Source organism: Wyeomyia smithii, chromosome 3 (assembly GCF_029784165.1).
Source record: "Wyeomyia smithii strain HCP4-BCI-WySm-NY-G18 chromosome 3, ASM2978416v1, whole genome shotgun sequence".
NCBI classification, from domain to species: Eukaryota; Metazoa; Arthropoda; class Insecta; order Diptera; family Culicidae; genus Wyeomyia; species Wyeomyia smithii.
Genome location: NC_073696.1, coordinates 200,526,296 through 200,538,306, shown reverse-complemented (window position 1 = coordinate 200,538,306; position 12,011 = coordinate 200,526,296). Strand labels below are relative to the sequence as shown.

Genomic DNA, 12,011 nt, shown 5'->3' with positions numbered 1-12,011 from the left:
ACAGCTGCGTTCGACTTATTTGCCAGAGACCGACACCAACAGTTAACGATTGATTGTTTGCTGAATTTGATGTTTCCTTCCATACTACTATATGTTACATATCAATCAGCTTTAGCTATTGAAACCTTGACATGCAACCTACTTACTAAATATACTTTTTGTTTTTTGTTAAATTTCAAAATTTGCTACATGTCTTGCAGTTTTGACTGTGTAACAATGCAATATGTAATGTTTCGCGATGATAACCAATTCTGATATTAATTATACTTTTTTCATCTAAATGTCAAATTTCTGATATTTGGAATATTTTTTTATCACATTCTACACATTTTCGATACGTTTGGTAATTTTGACATCGTTGACCTTTTCCACAGACGTTAAGCATACACATATTCTACATATTCTTGTTGAACCAGCAGAGCAGCAGCAGCAGCGTTCCAAACGGACCAACCGGCGGACCACAGAACTGCATAGCATTACTGAACATATTCGGACATGTTTGTAATTTTATCTGGATCTGTCACGTTGCGTTCACTTTCAGCCTTTCCGACCTCTAGTAATAGCTGTGAGTGTGTCGATAGCGTGTGTTTTTATCGTTATGCTTTGTTTGCATGCTTGTAGTGTGTGCGGACCGGAGAATGACAAGAGAACTAGAATCTTTGATAAATAGCAATCCAAAATCAATGCTTATCTTCAAGGTTACCAATCAATTAAAATAAAGAGAGAGGTGAAATATCACTAAAATTTACCGCTTCACCGCTTCTGTATTCCCAAACCTATTGTAAAAAATACATTGATATAAGACAGGCTGTCGTTATTCTACGTTAGTCTTGCGGTCGTATCTTATGAACACCCTCTTGAACTAATACGTTTTATTGTCACACATCATATCATTTAATTAAGGGGGGGGGGGGGGGGCCTATTCTGGAAGGTCTTGGGATGAGATTAGTTAACCATCTTCAATGTACAACAACTCAGTAGCTTCATATCATTTAATTAAGGGGGGCCCTATTCTGGAAGGTCTTGGGATGAGATTAGTTAACCATCTTCAATGTACAACAATTCAGTAGCTTCCGCTTTGTATATGTAGATCCATAACGGCGCCGGCCACGTCCTTACGATCGTTAGGGTGAGGAAGGATATTGTAAGGGAGGAGGTGTAACAGTCGTTGTTGTCGAAGATTGAGTTTACCTCTGCATCTCCACGACTGCGACGGAAAGGAAGGGTTGCGTCACCGTGTGCAAGTGACGGAATCAAACGATGTTGCGCGCGCTGTTAACTCATTACGGAGGCGAGAGATGATCATCTTTCTTGTCAAACACCACGATTCTAGGCGAGCGTCCAGCGCATAGACCATTCGTCACCAGGAGCATCTAAGTGATTATTACCAAAAACATAATATTCATCGAGGAAGTAAACGTACCCCGGCGAAAGCGATTCTTTGAAAAGTATACATTGCGTAGTCACTAGTCAATTCACGGTATTTATCGACCGAATGAACCTACTTTAATTTGCGATGCGCTTATATAAAAGCAAAGCGTGAACAATCTCTTGAACCGAACCGAGTTTAGCTCCGCATCTCCAAAACTGTGGTGGAATGGAAGAGTTGTGTTTTTATTCTCACCTTTCTTGTCAAACAACGCGATCCTATGCGAAATATCCAAGAATATCTCCCAGAAGTCAGGCGCACTCCAGCGGATGCGGTTCTTTGAAATACATCGCGTAGTCATTAATTTAATCACGATATACTATAGTCTGGCATTATATGGCGATATAAGAGGTGCAGCATAAGTGGGAGCCGGGGTATGATACTAGCTATTCGGTACCAATGAGATACCGCCACTCTTACTGTTGCCTTACTTACATGATCAGGTGGAACAAGTGTTGGGGTTATTGCAACCTTGATTTCTTGTTCAGCGTTGAGTCTTGCCGTCATTCCTGAACATAATGCAGAAGACCGAAAAGCGGATTTTCAAATCTTCTGCGTATTAGGACCAAGACGTAAAACAAATGCAGAATGATTTGAGACTGAGAAACGCAGCCTCAGTCATGTGTCTGAAATAATTCTAGGGGGGTTGCGAAGCTCTCTATGCTTCGCAAAGGGGGCCGCGGAGCTTTTTGTGTTTATCAAAAAAGGCCGCGAAGCCAAAAGGATTTAAACCACTGCTGACAGTAATTGTTGTCCTACTAAAAAAACATACATCATTGGTTGAAATGGTTGTCCTAGTTTTTCATCGAAATGCACCACTGTTATAATATTTGATAATTTGAATTTTTCGATTATTTTATCATTGTTGTTTTAGCCATTTTTATCGATTTCCTCTTTTTTATTATTTTTGTAAACTTTCATTTTTATATTTTTGGTCCGTCATTTTCGTTATATCATCGTGCAGTTGTCATTTTCGTAATTGTTGTCAATTCTGTTATTTCTGTTAGGCAGCATCCATAAATTACGAAATTCTCGGGGAAGGGGAAGAGGGTGCCCTTGAGCGTAACGAATTGTTACATAAAGAAGAGGGGAGGCAAGATCAGCGTTACGTACCAAAAAACCCAAATTAATCCACCTAGCGGTCAGACCTAGCTTTTCTCATTCAAACTTATTATTTGTTATCCAATTAAGATATATTCACTCTTTGGGTTCCACAATTTTGATGTAGTTTCTGAAGTAATATTTGAAGTATAAAATATGAAATTTTACAAAATTTTAGTGCTCAACAAATAGCGAAATGAAAAAAGACTCTTAATTTCGAACACTTTAATCACGAGCAATACCGGGAACGTCAAATAGTACGATACCAAATTTCATGTTTGATCATGTATTGATCAAAGCATGTTTGACATGTTTTGATCAAAGCAGATATAGTTGAAATTCTTGTTCGAATTTCTTTTCTTTCCATAACTTCGATCCACATATGAAATTGTTATGAAGTTTGTTACTTGTGAATATGAGAGATATCTCGTTCTTATGACCCTAGTTATGTTCAAATAAGTCGTGTAATCCTTGAGAGAATAGACTTACGTTGTTTTTACGGTTTTAACGGCTGAAATAAAAATCCGATTATAATCGAATAAATGAATTAGTTCAGCCATCTTTGAGAAAACGAGTGAATTTGAAAAGTCATCGGAACACGTTTCTTTTCACAACTTTTGAACCGAGTGTTCAATTATTATACAATTTATCTGTCAACTCTCAACTAGCCAGTTCATTTGATTTCAATATTGTTGAAATTGGTTGTGTAGTTTCTGAGATAATAAAGTTTCGTGATTTTCACATTTTGATACATTACAGACAAAGTTACTGTTCGATCACAATGAAATTCAATAGGTTGTTATGAGGCAGATATACCCTTCATTTGACAGAAATTTTGTTTAAATTGGTTCAGCCATCTCTGAGAAAAGTGAGTGAGTTAAGGTAGTCTTCGGAATATGTTTTTTTTTCAAAGCTGGATTTCACATTTTCAAACATAACAGGCAAAGTAATAATGCGTTTGCAAAAAAAATCAATAGGGTCCTATGGGGCAACAAGACCTTTCATATGACAAATCGGTCCAGCCATCTCTGAGAAACATGAGTGAGATTAAATAGTCTCCAGAACACGTTCAACTTTTTAACCACATGTTTAATCTTTAAAAAAATTAAAAGTTAAGAGTTTTTTAGGTAGCCCGTTCATTTGAAATTAATTTTGTTCAAATCGGTTGTGTAGTTTCTGAGATATTGATGTTTCGTGATTTTTGCATTTTGATACATAACCTCTAAACTAGAAATCCGATTATAAAAAAATTCAATAGGGTCTTATGGGGCAACTAGACCTTTCATTTGCAATTAATTTCATTGAAATCGGAGAACCAATTCTGAGAAAATCGAGTGAGATAGGAAGAGCGTTACACACACACACACACACACACACACACATACAGAAAATGCTCAGCTCGTCGAACTGAGTAGAGCGATATATAACATTCGGCCCTTTTGAGCACTTTTAAACCTTTAGTTTTTGCAGTGATTGCTATACCTTTCTAGGAGAAAGGCAAAAAACCTTTCGACGTCTCAATAAGCAAGACTTTATACTGCATAACGTATTTTTTATGAGAGGTAAGTGGCGTTAAGTATTGTTACATATAAGAAGATGGGGGTTAATTTACGTAATTTATGAATGTCATCTTGATGTTGTACTTTCTGTCAATACAGGCGAACTTCGATATAAGGAACCCTCATTATAACGTATCTTCGATATAGCGTCACTCGATATAAAATACATTTCACCTCGATATAAGGTACATATTTTGATTATGTTACAAATAACTCCGAAATTGGTATGGAAACTTCTACAATTCGTTGGTTATCTTGTCAACGTCTCTGGGTACTATTGATCATTTAGGGAGAGTCCATAAAATACGTCACACTTAGCGGAAGTTTGAAAACCCGTCCAAAAAAATTAATGTTACTGAAAAAAACACGATATTGCATGGTTTAACATGGATGGGACGGAGGAGCTGATAAAAATAATTAACTTAAAGTATGATCCCTCTAGAATGTGTTTGAAATTTTAAAATACAAAATTTTAATAAAACTCGAATTGCTAGAAATATTTTTAAAATGTTTCATGGCCAGTTTTCTTTTTTCTAAAAACTCACTAAACAGAAGCAAAAAAAATTGAGTTGAAAAAGTGATTTTTTTTACCGAAAACGTCATTAAACCTATGAAAAAGTTGGAAATATGTTTAACCCTCTAGTTCCCAGTGCCGTTTCTAGACGGTTTTCAGTTGGATCTATAAAAAGTTTCAATCAATACTTAAAAAATGTTTATAAAAATTCATAGTGATTTTTTCGAAGTCCGTCTGAAAATTAACTTGAGCACTAGAGGGTTAAGGTATGTTTGGCAGAATAATGTATTTCTCAAATATGAAAACCTAAATTAATCCACCTAGCGGTCAGACCCAGCCTTTCTCATTCAAATTTATTATTAGTAAAAATAGATTTACATGAACGCTTCAATCCAATAAATGTGTATTCACTTTTTGGGATCTAAAATAATGATGTTGTAATAGAAGTATAAAATATGAAATTTGACGTAATGTAAATGCTCAAGAAATAGCGAAATAAAAGAAATGACTCTTAATTTCGAACAATTCAATCACGAGCGATACCGGGAACATTCAAATGGTACGATACCACATTTAAATTATATTGTGGCCACATATATTGATCAAAGCAGGTATAGTTTTAAATAGCCTTTGAATTTCTTTCCTTTCCATAACTTTTGAACAACATATCAAATTGTTATGAAGTTGGTTATTTGTAAGTTTGAAAGATGACTCGTTCGTATGACACAAATAAGTCGTGTAATCTTTGAGATAATAGAATTTTATTGTTTCATCAACAATTTAATACATAACGGTTGCTTAGTTCGATTATAATCAAATGAAATGGGAACGTATAGGGCAGTCAAACTTTGAAACCACGTGTTAAATCATAATTCATCAGTTAACCCTTAACTAGCCCGTTCATCTGATAATAATATTGATCAAATCGGTTGTGTACTTTCTGAGATAATGAAGTTTCGTGATTTTCCCAATTCGGTACATTACAGACGAAGTTACAGTTCGATTACAGTAAACAGGGTGTCAATAGGGTGTTATGAGTCAGCTAGACCTTCAATTTGACACTAATTTCGTGAAAATCAGTTCAGCCATCTCTGAGAAAAGTGAGTGAGTTTATGTATTCTTCGGAATATGTTTCTTTCCATAGCTAGATTTCACATTTTGACGTGGGACTACGTCTTTCTTCACTATACTAAGGTACCTTCTTGAAAAACTGGATTGAACATGTAACGTTTTTGGTTGGCGGAATGGAAGATTTCAGATGCTAATAGCGCTCAAACAACTGTTCCGATTTCAATAGTTAATATACCGTTGGAAAGCTAAAACATACATGATTTGTATAACATGATAATTTTAGTTACCATTTTCTTATTACTCCGTGAAAATTGCGGGGAAGTTTGAAGGTCGAATATCCACATACATTTTTCATACGATTGGTATATTTCCCTAACGCAGACTTCAAAAACATAGACGAAATGATTTCACGCATTCAGTCATTGGCTAGCAATGCCAGCCAATTGGCATCGCATTCATCACCCAACGTAAGCGACGAAAAAAGAAAGCAGAGTTGCTTCCACGTGATTGGTTCTTCCCCCAATCACCCAAGTTTCCCACACTGAGTGACGCTATAATAGGACATTCCGTGTTGAGAGAAGCTCATTCCGACCCTGGTCGACCGTCAAAGCGAACAGTTCGGCTTCCCTTCGATCTGAGTTGGACCCCACCAGTGGTAATCTAATTCAGATATCGTTGTTGGAATACAGCCCGAAACTGGACGCGATCGGCACTGGGGACCATTGGAAGCCGTTAGAAGGGACCATTGGAAGACTTGGAAGCCGTTCGGATGCTGCCGATACTAATTTGTGTAGGTATAGTGTTTCGTATACCAAGTGTGTGTGTCTGAGTAGCGTTAGCGTGTGTATGTGGGTGTGTGTGTGTGTGTGTGAGTAGCGTGTGTGTAAGTAGCGTGTGAGTGTGTGTGTGTGTGTGTGAGTAGCGTGTGTGTGTGTGTGTGAGTAGCGTGTGTGTGTATGTGTGAGTAACGTGTGTGTGTGTGAGTAACGTGTGTGTGTGTGAGTAACGTGTGTGTGTGTGAGTAACGTGTGTGTGTGTGTGAGTAGCGTGTGTGTGAGTAGCGTGTGTGTGTGTGAGTAGCATGAGTAGCGTGTGTGTGTGTGTGTTTGTGAGTAGCGTGTGTGTGTGTGAGTAGCGTGTGTGTGTGAGTATAGCGTGTGTGTGTGTGAGTAACGTGTGTGTGTGTGTGAGTAACGTGTGTGTGTGAGTAACGTGTGTGTGTGTGAGTAGCGTGTGTGTGAGTAGCGTGTGTGTGAGTAGCATGAGTAGCGTGTGTGTGTGTGTGTTTGTGAGTAGCGTGTGTGTGTGAGTAGCGTGTGTGTGTGAGTATAGCGTGTGTGTGTGTGAGTAGCGTATGTGTGTGTGTGAGTGAGTAGCGTGTGTGTGTGTGTGTGAGTAGCGTGTGTGTGTGTGAGCAGCGTGTGTGTGTGTGAGTAGCGTGCGTGTGTGTGTTGTGTGTGTGTGAGTAGCGTGTGTGTGTGAGTAGCATATGTGTGTGTGAGTAGCGTGTGTGTGTGAGTATAGCGTGTGTGTGTGTGGGTAGCGTATGTGTGTGTGTGAGTGTGTGTGTGAGTGAGTAGCGTGTGTGTGTGTGAGTAGCGTGTGTGTGTGTGAGCAGCGTGTGTGTGTGAGTAGCGTGCGTGTGTGTGTGAGTTGTGTGTGTGTGTGTGTGTGAGTAGCGTGTGTGTGTGAGTAGCATATGTGTGTGTGTGAGTAACGTGTGTGTGTGAGTAGCGTGTGTGTGTGTGAGTAGCGTGTGTGTTTTTTTTCGTTCATGGATTGTTGTGTATGGTATTTTACGTTTGGTGTGTGTTATATACATACTATGACTATGGCAGAATTAAATCTTTACACCCACAATAGTCCCACGTCAAGCCTACGTTTGTGCACTCAAGCACATACCCTTTAACTTTTTAAACATAACAGGCAAAGTAATAGTCCGATTGCAAAAAAATGAATAGGGTCTTATGGGGTAACTAGACCTTTCATATGGCACTGATTTTGTGGAAATCGGTCCAGCCATCTCTGAGAAACATGAGTGAAATTAAACAGTCTTCAGAAGACGTTTCTTTTCATAACTTTTGAGCCACATGTTCAATCTATATAAAATTCAAAAGTTGAGGGTTTTTAAGATAACTCGTTCATTTGATACCAATTTTATTGAAATCGGTTGTGTGGTTTCTGAGATATTGATGTTTCGTGATTTTCACATTTTTAAACATAACCTCTAAAATAAAAAAAATAAAAATCCAATTACAATGAAATTTAATAGTCTTATGGGGCAACTAGAACTTTCATTTGCATGTAATTTCATTAAAATCGGTCCAGCCATCTCTGAGAAAAATGAGTGAAAATAAAAATCTGCACATACACACACATATACACAAACACATACACACACACATACATACAGAAAATGCTCAGCTCGTCGAACTGAGTCGAGTGATATATGCCATTCGTCCCTTTGGAGCACTTTCATATCTTCGGTTTTGCAAGTGATTGCTATACCTTTATAGGAGAAAGGCAAAAAGTTAAAAAAAAGATTCATTAGGAGTAAAATATTCATGCTGAAGAAATAGCGAAATAAAAGAAATGACTTTGAATTTCGTACACTTCAATCACGAGCAATACCGGGAACATACGAATAGCACAATACCAAATTAAAATTTTGTTGAGGCCATATGTTTTGATCAAAGCAGTTAAAGTTTTAATAGTCTTCGAATTTCGTTTCTTTTCATAACTTTTGAACCACATATCAAATTGCTATGAAATTTCTTACTTGTGAGTTTGAGAGACAACCCGTTCAAATGACAGTAGATATGTTCAAATAAGTCGTGTGATCTTTGAGGTAATATACTTTCGTTTTTTTATAATTTAATACATAACGGTTGGAATAAAAATACGATTATAGTCAAATAAAATGGGAACCTCTAGGAAAGCCAAACTTTTCATTTGACACTAAGATAGTTGAATTTAGTCCAGCCATTTTTGGGAAAACGAGTGAATTTGAAAAGTCACCGGAACATGTTTCTTTTCACAATTTTTGAACCACGTGTTTAATCACTATAAAATTCATCAATTAACCTTTAACTAGCCCGTACATTTGATACCAATATTGTTCAAATCGGTTGTGTAATTTCTGAGCTAATGAAGTTTCGTGATTTTCACATTTTGATACATTACAACCAAAGTAACGGACCGATTACATTGAAATTCAATAGGGTGTTATGAGGCAGCTAGACCTTTCATTTGACACTTATTTCGTGGAAATCGGTTCAGCCATCTCTGAGAAAAGTGGGTGAGTTTAAGTAGTTTTCGGAACATGTTTCTTTTCAAAGCTGGATTTCACATTTTTAAACATAACGGGCAAAGTAATAGTCCGATTGCAAAAAAAATCAAAAGGGTCTTATGGGGTAATTAGACCTTCCAAATGACACTAATTTTGTGGAAACCGGTTCAGCCAACTCTGAGAAACATGAGTGAGATTAAACAGTCTCCAGAACACGCTTCTTTAAATAACTTCTGAACCACACGTTCAATCTTCATGAAACTCTAAAGTTAAGGGTTTTTTAAGTAGCTCGTTCATTTAAAATCAATTTTTATAAAATCGGTTAAGTAGTTTCTGAGATAATGATGTTTCGTGATTTTCACATTTTCGAATATAACCTCTAAACTAAAAATCCGATTGCAATGAAATTCAATAGGGTCTTATGGGGCAACTAGATCTCTCATTTGCATATAATTTCATGAAGATCGGTCTAGCCATCTCTGAGAAAATCGAGTGAGATTGGGAGAGCGTTACACACACACACATACACACACACACACACACACATACACACACACATACGCACACACACATACAGAAAATGCTCAGCTCGTCAAACTAAGTCGATTGATATACGAGATTCGACCCTTTGGAGCACATTTATACCTTTGGTTTTTCCAGTGATTGCTATACCTTTCTAGGAGAAAGGCAAAAATGTTCAGAATGAAGTAGGCCTCTGAAATCACACCCGAAAAAGTTGATTGGTACAGTCAGGTTTTTTTTACGCGGGGGATACGTACTTCGTAAAAAAAACCGCGTTAATTCAAAAATCCGCGTAAAAAAACCGCGGTAATTCAAAAATCCGCGTAAAAAAAACCTCGTAAAAAACCGCGTATAAAAAAACCGCGTAAAAAAACTGACTGTATTTTTTTATTTCCAAACATTTTGAAAATGTGTGTAAAGCTACTTGTATGTAGTCGATTTCCAAGAGATAGAAACAAAGCATCTTCAACAATTTTTTTCTACACAAGTTCACCTACAACTTTGCTAAAGAATTTACTTTGATTTAACAAGTAAGAAAAAAATTAGATTTACATCTCACTTTTAGGCAAATTAGTCAAAAATCTATTTGCATCAAAAGTTTCCCCTTGAGATATACAAAATCTTTGTCGAATACACTATAGCATTTTCAGACTCAAAAGGTTGATCGCGTTTTTCACGTTTTAAACCAGTGTGCAAAGTGCAATTTTGGGCCACCCTTATGTGTAAAGAAAAGTAAGTTCAAACGGTCATTTTGGAAGACAACGAAGAAAATGCAGATTCCCAATATCTTAAGGACGAGGAAATTATTGAAAAAGTTCTCAACCCGTAAGCAGATATTCATGGTTCTTATACATCGGACCAAAAATAAATATCGACGAGAAGAAAAAAAACGAAGTAGTTTCAATAAAAATGTGTATGATAAATGCGGAAAAAAAATTAGTAATAATAACATAACGGCTTGTAATTTTTTCTATTTTTCTAGATGACATTCTTTTTGGAAACAAACTATCACACGCGGCTAAAGGTCTCCTAAAAAGCCAAAAAAACTATGTGATTCAAATTGTACTTAAAACGAGTTGGTTCACACTTTAAGGTGGATTCTATTTCCAAAATGAACTATACGTAGACAAATGACAACAAAATAAAGTATTTGAAGCCCTATTGTTGAAATTGTTTTATGATTCGATATAAGGTACAATTCGATATAAAGTACAAATAAAAATTTGTGCCTGTATTTGTATTCTTGTTTTTTTTCTTGTTTTGTTTTTTGTTTTTTGAGTGGATGAACTTCCTCACTGCGACCAGAACTGTTGATCTATCATGAAATATACCGGCGTGTCTGCCGTATCCCGCACTTCTATTATAAGCAATACCACTATTGAGAAGTAGCATGCTTATTTTTTATCCGTGCTTGTGTATACTACTCTACTATACCAAGCCTTGTTTCTCCTGCCAAATATCGCCACTTATAATTCTCTGCAGCAGTTTCGTTGAGCGTCCTTCTGACCAGTTTTATTTATAAGAAAGACTATTTTATGCATTTCGTACATTTGATACGTTTAAGGCATTTTGTACATTTTAGGCATTTTACCAACTTGATTTAATCCAAAGGAAATATTGTCCAGACTATCACCAAGTAAAAATAGTAAGTTTGGATTACTATTTTGCAAAAAAAAACTCTATCCCCCCTCCCCCCACACACGCACACACTGTCTGCCTTTAATGAACTTGAATGCTAACGGGTAAAGGTCGTTGTTAAAAATTGAAATTAGTTCGGAAAAAGTTCTCACCCGTTAGCAATATCAGCTTATGATGACAATATAATACAATTATACATTATACATTAAAAACACTGGAAATGCTGCAAAAGTGGGTTGCGATGAAAGAGTTTCTTATATTTGACGGGCAACAGAAATAACCATAAAGTTGATGGTCCGAATCCGATGTACTATTTCGTATCGTGATCAAATTGAAGAGACCATGAAATGTTGGCTGCCTCATACACAATTCATTCGACGTCAATCTTTGATTGTTCAGCAGAAAGACATCACCCAAGTAAATTGAATTTCAGTTTTCTTATTTTGTTGTCAGTTTGGCCAGTTAGTGATTTTTGAAAAGTCGATTCAGCGATGCTCGAAACAATGATTTGGAAATTTTGAATATTTTTCATCGGCTATCAAAAATGAGAGGGCAGCGATCCTTGGGCTTCGTCGTTTTGGGTTGATTATTGGCCACGGAGGGTCGAACCGTTCGAAATTGAAAACCATCTTTGTCAAGTGTAGGTTGAAGTGTATACGCCCGCCGCTCGAAATAAAAGTGAAACTTTGTGCCTATTTACATTACTCATAAGTTGTTGCCAACGTGGTGCTTCCGGCACGGCAATAGGCTGCTGTACACCCAGCTTCAATCAGGACTTTTCATTTCTGACGGAAGCGAAAGTTTCATCAGTCATCTTGCGTATAAAACAAATAAATAAACTGACCCAAAGTTTCGTTCAGTTTTCGAGGCACGATTTATCTTGCACGA

The 12,011-nt window shown here is 36.8% G+C and overlaps 1 protein-coding gene across 6 annotated transcripts in view; it reads right to left on the bottom strand.

The window, feature by feature from the left end:
- Window positions 1-12,011, bottom strand: part of LOC129730917 (capping protein inhibiting regulator of actin dynamics) — a 281,403-nt gene that overhangs the window by 158,738 nt on the left and 110,654 nt on the right. The window lies entirely within an intron of this gene.